The sequence below is a fragment of the Manihot esculenta genome, chromosome 18 (genome assembly GCF_001659605.2).
Source record: "Manihot esculenta cultivar AM560-2 chromosome 18, M.esculenta_v8, whole genome shotgun sequence".
NCBI classification, from domain to species: Eukaryota; Viridiplantae; Streptophyta; class Magnoliopsida; order Malpighiales; family Euphorbiaceae; genus Manihot; species Manihot esculenta.
The window spans coordinates 14,551,748-14,564,282 of record NC_035178.2 but is presented as its reverse complement, the minus strand read 5'-3'; positions in this window follow the sequence as shown (position 1 = coordinate 14,564,282).

Sequence of the window (12,535 nt, the reverse complement as noted above, 5' to 3'; positions counted from 1 at the left end):
ACGGCTCTCGGAGCAATAAATGAATGAGATGCACCCGGGTCCATTAATGCATACACATCAGAACACCCAATGACGAGATTACCTGACACCACGGTGTTGGATGTGTTAGCCTCCTGCTGTGTCATGGTGAAGATCCTGGCTGGAGCTGATGGACCTTCACCTCGGGAACCAGAAGAAGAGGCTGCCCCTCTCCCTCTACCTCTGCCACTGCCCGGAGTTGTGGCTGGAACTGCTGGCTGTGCCACACTACCAGAAGCTGTCTGCTGGGGCTGGCCCATAAAAGGTGCTCTAGGACAATCCCGAGCCATGTGTCCCTCCTGTCCACATCTGAAACATGTGTTAGTCCCAGCTCGACACACTCCCCTGTGCGGTCTTCCACATCTCTGACATTCTGTACCATCTGAGCCTGAGCTCGAGCCACCGCCGAATCCCAAACCGGATTTCAACTTGTTCCAAAACTTATTCTTCTTCGACTTCCTGGTGGTGTTATCCCACCTCTTCTTGCTTGAACTCTGAGAAGAGAACCCTGGTCCTCCTCTGCCTGGGGTCTTAACCCCTGAAGACTGGGTCACTGACTGCTTCACTGACCCCTCAACTATAGCACTTGCCTCCATTCTTCGAGCCATATCCACCACAGTGTGGAAACTTTCTCTCTCAGCTGACTGAACCAACGAGGAGTACCTGGAATGCAGCTTCATAACATATTTCTTGGCTTTCTTCGTATCTGAATCTAGAGCTTGCCCTGAAAAAGGCAATAGCTCCAAGAATTTATCCGGGAACTCCTCTACACTCATGTGCTCTGACTGCCTCAGTTGCTCAAATTCAATCATTTTCAGTTCTCTAGAACTGTCTGGAAAAGCCCATCCAGCGAACTCATTCGCAAATTCTTCCCACGTCATACCGTCTAGTCTCGGGTCCACATAACACTTGAACCATTCCCGTGCCTTCTTGCACTTTAAAGTGAACCCTGCCATCTGAATGGCCCTACTGTCACTTGCCCCTAGCTCATCAGTTATCGTCTTCACCACTCTCAGATACTCAAAGGGGTCATCCCCTGACTTGTATTTGGGAGCATCTAACTTGAGGTAGTCTGTCATCTTTACCTTGCTCCCATCAACTGAGCTAGGTCTAGGAGGTTGAGTAACTGGGGCTGCTGGTTCTGTAGGTGGCGGAGGTGGAGGTGCAGCATTCCCCGAGGTGGGGTTTGCCGGGTTTGGATAGAAGGGTGAGGGTGGATAAGCTGGGTACTGTGTGTAGGGTGGATAGAAAGGTGGATAAGGCATGTAGGTAGGGTAGGGGTGAAAGCTGGAGTAATCCGATGTACCTCCCATCGGATACCCTGAACCCTGTGGGAAGGGTGGATAATGGGGTGGAAAACCATACCCCGAGGCCTGAACGCCTCCCTGTGACTCCCCTGTCCCTTCTTCCTGCATGCTCACATCCAGGTTCCCATCCCTCCTCTGATCCTCTTCCATAACCTCCCTCACATCTGAAGAACTTCCTCCTCTATCAGTCCCCCTTCTGCTAGCATCAAAAGACCTTCTAGGGTCCCTTGACACTCTTTCTCTGTTGGCTCTACAAGACATTGCCCTAGGCAATGTAGGAGGACGGGCGCTCGTGCCCTCATCCTCAGGTGGCACTCCAGTCAACCGTGCAGATCGACGAGTTCCTCTCATCCTGTTTTCTGAAAACAGTACACAACATACAAACATTAGCATCATATGGTTCATGTGAGCACACATGAACCCTCATCACATACATCACATAGTATATCATATCATTAATGCACATGCATAAAGTCATGGCATTTCACATCATCATGCAAGACAGGACTCAACATCCTATCCTAGTGGACATGACCTTCCTATTGTGCTTGACCTTCTATAACATCTATGAGCCTGACACTCTAGGTCCGACCATATGAACCTAGGGCTCTGATACCATTCTGTAACGACCCGAAAATCGGACCGCTACCGGCGCTAGGATCCGGGTCGACTTAAGGCCGCCGGGACCCGTAGCAAGCCTGACATGTAACCTGTAAACCTGTTCAATCCCATACATGATCAACAATCATACATAAAAATTAAAACTTTTCCTCATACATACTGTCATCAACTAACTCAACCTGTGCATACCCTGAACATATACATAACATAGTCCCTCTGTGGGATCTCATCAAGCCTTAAAGGCAAACAGCCTGTGTTGAGTTAGTTTACATAAACATCATAACATAAGATCATGTATAGACAAAAGGGATTAACAATACATTATGGTCAAGCACAACTCTATCCTCAATAACCTCATTACATAACATTCTGAATATTTTTACATTTCATCAATTGTCATGTCCACAAACTAACTATTACATACATAAGACATACTTCAAAACTCTGGCTAACCTTCTGATCTACCCTGTACCTGCACATCTGGGGTTAGGGGAGAGGGGTGAGCTACAAAGCCCAGTGAGCAGAATAGTATAAAACATTATATTAAAATTTTATGCTTTCATGGAATGCAACACATCACAACAAATCACATCTCGGATGGTATTGTCACCTATAGTCCTCTACATAGGTCCAACTGTGCCGGGACGTAGAATGGGTCAACCGGTCTTTCCCTTATCATAACATATCATATGGACCAACTGTGCCAGGGACGTAGAATGGGTACAACCTGGACTTTCTCTTACATCGTGCCAGGGACGTAGAATGGGTACAACCTGGACTTCCATACCATAACATGCCATAACATCAATCATATCATAGGAGGACTAAAGGATCATCCAATAACCAATCCACATCAACATTAACATCATAAATGCAATGCAACATATTCGTGAATACTAATGCAAGCAACCTATTATATCTCATGGCATTCATGATGCATGGATCATGCTCAAAATTCATATTTCATTTATTTAAAACTTAAGGTTTATTCCACTCACCTCTGGCTAGCTCTGACAAACTCTGTAGCAGCTGGCTCACTGCTGGGGTCCTCGGTTCCTCGGGTCCGAACCTACACAGGTGGACTCCAATGAGGGACCAAACATACATAAACATAACTCTAATATACTCCCCAAAAACCCCCTAAAACATCATGAAACAATCACATAACAACATGCAAGAAATGGCTGGACAGGGCACTTTCGGCGGCAGGTTCGGCGGCCGAAAGTCCCTCCAGAGCCAAAAGTCAGGCAGGTTCGGCGGCACCTTCGGCGGCCGAAAGTCCCAGACAGAGACGAAAGTCTCCCTTCGGGGGCAACTTCGGCAGCCGAAAGGCCTGCCTCACCAGCCATGTTCGGCGGCCGAAAGTGCCTTCGGCTGCCGAACCTGGTTTCTGCCGAAGGGCAGAAACTTGGCTCCCAAATGCATTTTCGCCTCCAAACTCACCAATCATGCATATACCTCAGTTAAAACATGCATACAAGTTCCTAGGGGCCTCAAAACATCAAATACCCCAACTACAACACTTCAAACACACAAAAACAACATACATTGTCCAAGACATCAAGGTTAACCCATAACTCCACATATAACCTAACATGCATTTCTACCCATCGATCTAGCATAAAACTTATTGAAAACACATAAGGAGCTTAAGATCGGCTCTTACCTCTTGAAGATCGAGAGGGAGACGACCTAAACTTGGAGATCCACGAAAATGAGCTCCTGAGTTCCCAAAGCTCCAAAACTTGGTTTAAATGTTCAAAACTTGCAATGTGAGTTTAAAACTCAAGAAAAATGGTGGGGATTTGGAGGAAGAACACTAGGTTTGCAAAGGGAAAGTCGGAAGCTTGCTGTGGCCGAAAATGGGAGAAAGCTCGCCCATTTCGGCTAAGTGCCCCTTATATAGTGGCTGGCCAGGCCACGTTCGGGGGCCGAATGTGCCTCCGCATCCATGCAAATGTTCGGCGGCCGAACTTGACTTTCGGCGGTCGAACCTGAACTTCCCTAACTCATGCTTTCGGGGGCCTAACGTGCCTCCAAAACGCATGCATGTTCGGCGGCCGAACTTGACTTTCGGCGGCCGAACCTGGGTTTTCCTCCAATGCTATTTTCATGCAAAAACTCATTTAGTTTCATACTTTAAAACATTAAAATACATGAAAACATTTTATAAAACATGCCTCTACCCTTCTAGAGGTCTCCGACATCCGAGATTCCACCGGACGGTAGGAATTCCGATACCGGAGTCTAGCCGGGTATTACATTCACCACTGGCCTCCTCTCTGCCGATATGTGGGATAAACTGCCTAGTGACTTCCGGCTTAGGGCGTCTGCCACGACATTCGCCTTACCCGGATGATACTGAATCTTGCAATCATAGTCACTCAGCAGCTCCACCCATCTCCTCTGCCTCAGATTCAAATCCCTCTGACTCAAGATGTACTGCAGGCTCTTATGATCTGTAAAGATCTCACATTTTACCCCATAGAGGTAGTGCCTCCACATCTTGAGTGCAAAGATTACTGCTGTCATCTCAAGGTCATGTGTGGGGTAATTCAACTCATGCTTCTTCAGCTGCCTAGAAGCATAAGCAATCACCCTCTCATTCTGCATCAGTACACAACCCAGTCCCACACGGGACGCATCACAAAAGACCGTAAAGTCCTCATCACTAGATGGCAGAGCTAAAACTGGTGCTGAAGTCAACCTCTTCTTAAGCTCTTCAAAACTCTCCTCGCACTGGTCGGTCCACAGAAACTTCTGATTCTTCCTGGTTAGTCTGGTCAGAGGAGCTGCTATCTTTGAGAAGTCCTGAACGAACCTCCTGTAGTAACCTGCCAAACCCAAGAAACTTCTAATCTCTGTCACTGAAGTGGGTCTAGGCCAGTTAGCCACAGTTTCTGTCTTCTTGGGGTCTACCTCTATACCATTCTCTGACACTACATGCCCCAAGAACGAAATGCTCCTCAGCCAGAACTCACATTTAGAGAACTTGGCATACAAGCCATGTTCCCTCAAAGTCTGCAAGACCAACCGCAGATGATGGGCATGCTCCTCTGCATTCCTGGAATACACTAAGATATCATCTATGAAGACAATAACAAAGTGATCCAGGTATTGGCTAAACACTCTATTCATGAGATCCATGAATGCTGCAGGGGCGTTGGTTAACCCGAACGGCATTACAAGGAACTCAAAATGCCCATATCTGGTCCTGAAGGCTGTCTTCGGCACATCCTCCTCCCTTATCCTTAACTGATGGTACCCTGATCTCAGATCTATTTTGGAAAAACAACCTGCTCCGGCTAGCTGGTCGAATAGATCATCGATCCTTGGCAATGGGTACCTATTCTTGGTAGTGACTTTGTTCAACTGTCTGTAATCGATACAAAGTCTAAGGGATCCATCCTTCTTTCTCACGAATAAAACTGGTGCACCCCAAGGTGAAGTGCTCGGTCGGATGAAGCCCCTTTCTACCAACTCTTGCAACTGCTCTTTCAATTCTTTCAACTCGGCTGGGGCCATCCTGTAGGGAGGGATAGAGATCGGTCTAGCTCCAGGCACCAACTCTATCTTGAACTCTATCTCCCTAGCAGGTGGTAAACCTGGAAGCTCATCAGGAAAAACATCCTGAAACTCTCTGACAACTGGCACCGAGGCCGGCTCCCTGACCTGACTGTCTAGCTCTCTCACATGAGCTAAGTACCCCTGACATCCCTTCCTAAGCAACCTACGAGCCTGAAGAGCTGATATCAGACCTCTAGGTGTGCCCCTCTTGTCTCCTCTGAAGACGACCTCTGACCCATTCTGATCTCTGAACCTGACTACCTTGTCCCTGCAGTCCAAGGTAGCACCATGGGTAGATAGCCAATCCATCCCTAGAATGACGTCAAAGTCTGTCAAATCTAGAACCACAAGGTCGGCGGAGAGGCATCTTCCCTCAACAAAAACTGGACTGTACTGGCAGACTGACACTGCCACTGACGGGTCACACTTGGGTCCACTGACCCATAGGGGACACTCTAACCCAGAGACTATCAGACCCAACCTCTCAACGGCTCTCGGAGCAATAAATGAATGAGATGCACCCGGGTCCATTAATGCATACACATCAGAACACCCAATGACGAGATTACCTGACACCACGGTGTTGGATGTGTTAGCCTCTTGCTGAGTCATGGTGAAGATCCTGGCTGGAGCTGATGGACCTTCACCTCGGGAACCAGAAGAAGAGGCTGCCCCTCTCCCTCTACCTCTGCCACTGCCCTGAGTTGTGGCTGGAACTGCTGGTTGTGCCACACTACCAGAAGCTGTCTGCTGGGGCTGGCCCATAAAAGGCGCTCTAGGACAATCCCGACCTATGTGTCCCTCCTGTCCACATCTGAAACATGCATTAGTCCCAGCTCGACACACTCCCCTGTGCGGTCTTCCACATCTCTGGCATTCTGTACCATCTGAGCCTGAGCTCGAGCCACCGCCAAATCCCAGACCGGATTTCAACTTGTTCCAAAACTTATTCTTCTTTGGCTTCCTGGTGGTACTATCCCACCTCTTCTTACCTGAGCTCTGAGAAGAGAAACCTGGTCCTCCTCTGCCTGGGGTCTTAACCCCTGAAGACTGGGTCACTGACTGCTTCACTGACCCCTCAACTATAGCACTTGCCTCCATTCTTCGAGCCATATCCACCACAGTGTGGAAACTTTCTCTCTCAGCTGACTGAACCAACGAGGAGTACCTGGAATGCAGCTTCATAACATATTTATTGGCTTTCTTCGTATCTGAATCTAGAGCTTGCCCTGAAAAAGGCAATAGCTCTAAGAATTTATCTATGAACTCCTCTACACCCATGTGCTCTGACTGCCTCAGTTGCTCAAACTCAATCATCTTCAGTTCTCTAGAACTGTCTGGAAAAGCCCATCCTGCGAACTCATTCGCAAATTCTCCCCATGTCATGCCGTCTAGTCTCGGGTCCACATAACACTTGAACCATTCCCGTGCCTTCTTGCACTTTAAGGTGAACCCTGCCATCTGAATGGCCCTGCTATCACTTACCCCTAGCTCATCAGTTATTGTCTTCACTACTCTCAGATACTCAAAGGGGTCATCCCCTGACTTGTATTTGGGAGCATCTAGCTTGAGGTAATCTGTCATCTTCACTTTGCTCCCATCGACTGAGCTAGGTCTAGGAGGTTGAGTAACTGGGGCTGCTGGTTCTGTAGGTGGTGGAGGCGGAGGTGCAGCATTCCCCGAGGTGGGGTTTGCCTGGTTTGGATAGAAGGGTGAGGGTGGATAAGCTGGGTACTGTGGGTAAGGTGGATAGAAAGGTGGATAGAAAGGTGGATAAGGCATGTAGGTAGGGTAGGGGTTAAAGCTGGAGTAATCCGATGTACCTCCCATCGGATACCCTGAACCCTATGGGAAGGGTGGATAATGGGGTGGAAAACCATACCCCGAGGCCTGAACGCCTCCCTGAGATTCCCCTGTCCCTTCTTCCTCCATGCTCACATCCAGGTTCCCATCCCTCCTCTGATCCTCTTCTGTAACCTCCCTCACATCGGAAGAACTTCCTCCTCTATCTATCCCCCTTCTGCTAGCATCAAAAGACCTTCTAGGGTCCCTTGACACTCTCTCTCTGTTGGCTCTACAAGACATTGCCCTAGGCAATGTAGGAGGACGGGCGCTCGTGCCCTCATCCTCAGGTGGCACTCCAGTCAATCGTGCAGATCGACGAGTTCCTCTCATCCTGTTTTCTGAAAACAGTACACATCATACAAACATTAGCATCATATGGTTCATGTGGGCACACATGAACCCTCATCACATATACATCATTCATATCATAGCATATCATTAATGCACATGCATAAAGTCATGGCATTTCACATCATCATGCAAGACAGGACTCAACATCCTATCCTAGTGGACATGACCTTCCTATTGTGCTTGACCTTCTAGAACATCTATGAGCCCGACACTCTAGGTCCGATCCTATGAACCTAGGGCTCTGATACCATTCTGTAACGACCCGAAAATCGGACCGCTACCGGCGCTAGGATCCAGATCGGCTTAAGGCCGCCGGGACCCATAGCAAGCCTGACATAATCTGTAAACCTGTATAATCCCATACATGATCAACAACATGCATAAAAATTTAAACTTTTCTTTCATCATCCAACTCAACCTGAACATACATGAACATAGTCATAATCATGACCCCTCTGTGGGATCTCAACAATGCCCCAAAGAGCACTATAACATGAGATGAGTTGGCTTACATCTGTATCATCAAATATCTAAGATCATGCATCAACAAGGGATTACAATACTCATAGGGTCAAGCACATCTATAACCTCAATATACCTCATTACATAACATACTGAATCTCTTACATTACATCATAATACAATTGTCATATCCACAATCTAACTATTACATCAACATACTTCAAAAACTCTGGCTAACCTTCTGGTCTACCCTGTACCTGCACACCTGGGGTTAGGGGAGAGGGGTGAGCAACAAAGCCCAGTGAGCGGAATAGTGAAATCATACATTAAAATTTCATGCTTTCATGGAATGCAACACATCACAACAAATCACATCTCGGATGGTATTGTCACCAATAGTCCTCTACATAGTCCAACTGTGCCGGGACGTAGAATGGGTACAACCGGTCTTTCCCTTAACATAACATATCATACAGTCCAACTGTGCCAGGGACGTAGAATGGGTACAACCTGGACTTTCTCTTACATCGTGCCAGGGACGTAGAATGGGTACAACCTGGACTTCCATACCATATCATGCCATAACATCATCATATCATATGAGGACTAAAGGATCATCCAATAACCAATCCACATCAACATCAATATCATAAATGCAATGCAACATATTCGTGAATACTAATGCAAACAACCTACTATAGCTCATGGCCTTTATGATGCATGGATCATGCTCAAAATTTATATTTCATTTATTTTAAAACTTAAGGTTTATTCCACTCACCTCTGGCTAGCTCTGACAAACTCTGTAGCAGCTGGCTCACTGCTGGGGTCCTCGGTTCCTCGGGTCCGAACCTACACAGGTGGACTCCAATGAGAGACCAAACGTACATAAACATAACTCTAATATACTCCCCAAAAACCCCCTAAAACATCGTAAAACAACTACATAAAAACATGCAAGAAATGGCTGGACAGGGCACTTTCGGCGGCAGGTTCGGCGGCCGAAAGTCCCTCCAGAGCCGAAAGTCAGGCAGGTTAGGCGGCACCTTCGGCGGCCGAAACTCCCAGACAGAGGCGAAACTCATGCATGTTCGGCGGCACCTTCGGCGGCCGAAAGTCCCAGACAGAGACGAAAGTCTCTTTTCGGGGGCAACTTCGGCAGCCGAAAGGCCTGCCTCACCAGCCATATTCGGCGGCCGAAAGTGCCTTCGGCTGCCGAACCTAGTTTCTGCCAAAGGGCAGAAACTTGGCTCCTTTGTGCATTTTCGCCTCCCAACTCTCAAATCATGCATAAACTCAACCAAAACATGCATACAAGCTCCTAGGGGCCTCAAACAAACAAATGCCCCAACTACAACACTTCAAGCATACTCAAACATGCCACATTGTTCAAAAATCACATAAAACCTAACATTTGCTTAAAAACTCATACAACCCTATACATGCCATTCTACCCCATAAAATCACTTAAAACTTACTTAAAACATGCATTGAGCTTAAGATCGGCTCTTACCTCTTGAAGATCGAGAGAGAGACGACCTAAGCTTGGAGATCCAAGAAAATGAGCTCCTGAGTTCCCAAAGCTCCAAAACTTGTTTCAAAAGTTCAAAACCTTCAATGCAAGCTTAAAACTCAAGAAAAATGGTGGGGATTTGGAGGAAAAACACTAGATTTGGAAGAGGGAGGTTGGAAGCTAGCTGTGGCCGAAAATGGAAGAAAGCTCGTCAATTTCAGCTAAGTGACCCTTTTATAGTGACTGGCCAGGCCACGTTCGGGGGCCGAAAGCGCTCCCGCATGCATGCCATGTTCGGCGGCCGAACTTGGGTTTCGGCGGCTGAACCTGAACTTCCCTCACCTATGCTTTCGGGGGCCTAACGGGCCTCCAAAACACATGCATGTTCGGCGGCCGAACTTGAGCTTCGGCGGCCGAACCTGGGTTTTCCTCCAAGGACTTTTCATGCAAAAACTCATTAAATCTTCATACTTAAAACCATGAAATACCTTAAAACGTTTTATGAAAACATGATTCTACCCTACTAGAGGCTTCCGACATCCGAGATTCCACCGGACGGTAGGAATTCCGATACCGGAGTCTAGCCGGGTATTACAAGCATGAAGAACAAGTTGCATAAATATTGAAAAATAGAAGTTTAATAATGGAGTTTTAAATCTCCCAATTCATCACAAACTAAATTTTCTCAACTTCAACTAGAAAAGAAAATGTTTAGCCACTCATGGTGGACAAAAATACAAAAAGAAAGAAGAAAAGAAGAGAAAGAGAGCTGTTGTGTTGCTTGCTGAATTTCTGCAGTAAATTCGAGGCCCCCCTTTGCTGGTTTGTGGCTGTCTCCTTTTAAAGGTGAAGAGTCCTAGTCCATTTAGGATTTGGAATCCTAATTTGACTTGGTCTTTTGTAGTCTTTTATCCTTCTTTGCTTTTGTATTTAATCATGAATAAATCTTCTTCTTGGGGAAAGTCTTTTTTAAGAGTGACTCTTGGAGATGTCATAGGATTGACCTTGAAGTGTTTGATGTAGGATAGGACTTCAATGCTTTTGAAATTTGAATTCTGCATTTTTCCCGCGCTGCTGTCCTTGCCTGTATCAGTTTGATTTGGGCAGTTGATTTGCCCAAATTACTTGCCCAAATCGCTTTCACAAGTCAGTTCTAGTTTTCTGCTTCAGCTTCCTACGAGTGATTTGGCCAAATCACTTCGACCCAATCACTTTTCTAGCTTTTTTTCTGCACTTTTTCTCCAACTTTCCATTTTCTTTCTTTTCTGCAAAAACATGATGAAAATATAAATTAAGCTGGAAAAATGTGTAATTAAACATTAATAAAGATAATAAAGATGTGGCTAAATTATGTTTGATTAAATACCCCCACACCTAACCTGTTGCTTGTCCTCAAGCAATAAATAACTTAGTCAATCAATCCTCTTTTTTCTTTTGAGGCTAAGTACCACATAATCAGCCCCCCTAGACTCTCAAATTGAAGTTTTACAGTGTAGGGTATATGCACTAAGGTTGTTCTCTCTTTCCTTGTTTCCTTTGACCCACCATGGCCAAGAGAAAGTTTTTTATTTGATCATGCTTTATTCTTTCGTTTTAGGCTTAATGCAACCCCTAAGAGTGACTTGCCCCCCTTTTAAAGTATTTTATTCAGCAGCACTTTTTATTCTTGCCTGAAAAAGACACTAACCTTTTGACGCAAAGGTGCATATTGGTGATACCCACCCCCGGTTACTCAGTTGGTCACTTGTTCAAGTGGCTACTAGCTCTGTTCATAGTCTTTGACCATCGAAACAGGTTATGTTTTGTGCTTTTTGATTTTGCTGAGTTTTTTTTTTCATAATAGTTTGGGCAAATCAGCTCATAGAGAGTTACACTAACTTTTTATTGCATGTATATATTTTTCTCTTGACCATAGCAAGTGTAAAGATTCAATTTGAGAGAAAAACTTCCTAAAAGAAGGTAACACACTGTAATTGATTTAATTTAGGCTTAAAGGGTTGGAAAATTTAATGGAGTCATGAGATAGGAGGCTCTTTTAACTTTGTCATCTATGCTGAGTAGAGAAAAGGCTAAAACAAAATCTGTGTGCATGAAATCTATGTGTATGTGCAGAAGTGAATATGAGTGCAAAAATGTGTGTGAAAAAATTTTGGTGTGTGTAAAAGAAAAAGAAGCAAAAAGAAAGCAAAAGATGAAAAAGAAAGCAAAAGATGGTGCAAAGAGTGCAAAAATATTCCCCCAATACCCCCACACCTAGCCTAGGCATTGTTCTCAATGCAAAACATATAAAGGAAAAGAAGAGTGAAAGGGACTTCCTGACCAGTGGGTGATTTGGTCAAGTGATTTGGGCAAATCACTCGGTCAAATCATTGGTGATGATGGTGTACGTGCAGAAAATTGTCCACCAGCAGTTGTAACAGGTGCTCTATGTGTTGCATCATATCTTCGATTCTAGTGAGATGAGCCTCCACCGAATAGTCTTGAGGTGCCTTTTATGTCCTCCAAGATCCACCCAATTGCTTTCTTGTGTTTCCTCAACACCTTTAGGAGGCTTTCCTCTTCTTCTTGGCTTAATTGATTGGACACTATGACTGGTAGTGTTTTTTCAGCCCCCAAGTAGGCGTATTTGAGGTGCCCTGGTAAGGGTTTCAGATTTGGTGCAGTTGCTGTCTGGTCTGGTGTTTGCTGTCTGCTCATCGATTTGGGCAGATTGTCTGCTGTCTGTCCAGATGATTTGGTCAAATTGCTCCTAGTTATGTCTGTCTGCTCCAGTGATTTGGGCAAGTCAGGATCTGCCTGTTCTGATGATTTGGTCAAATCATCCGCAACCAGTAAGGTGCAGCATGCTGTC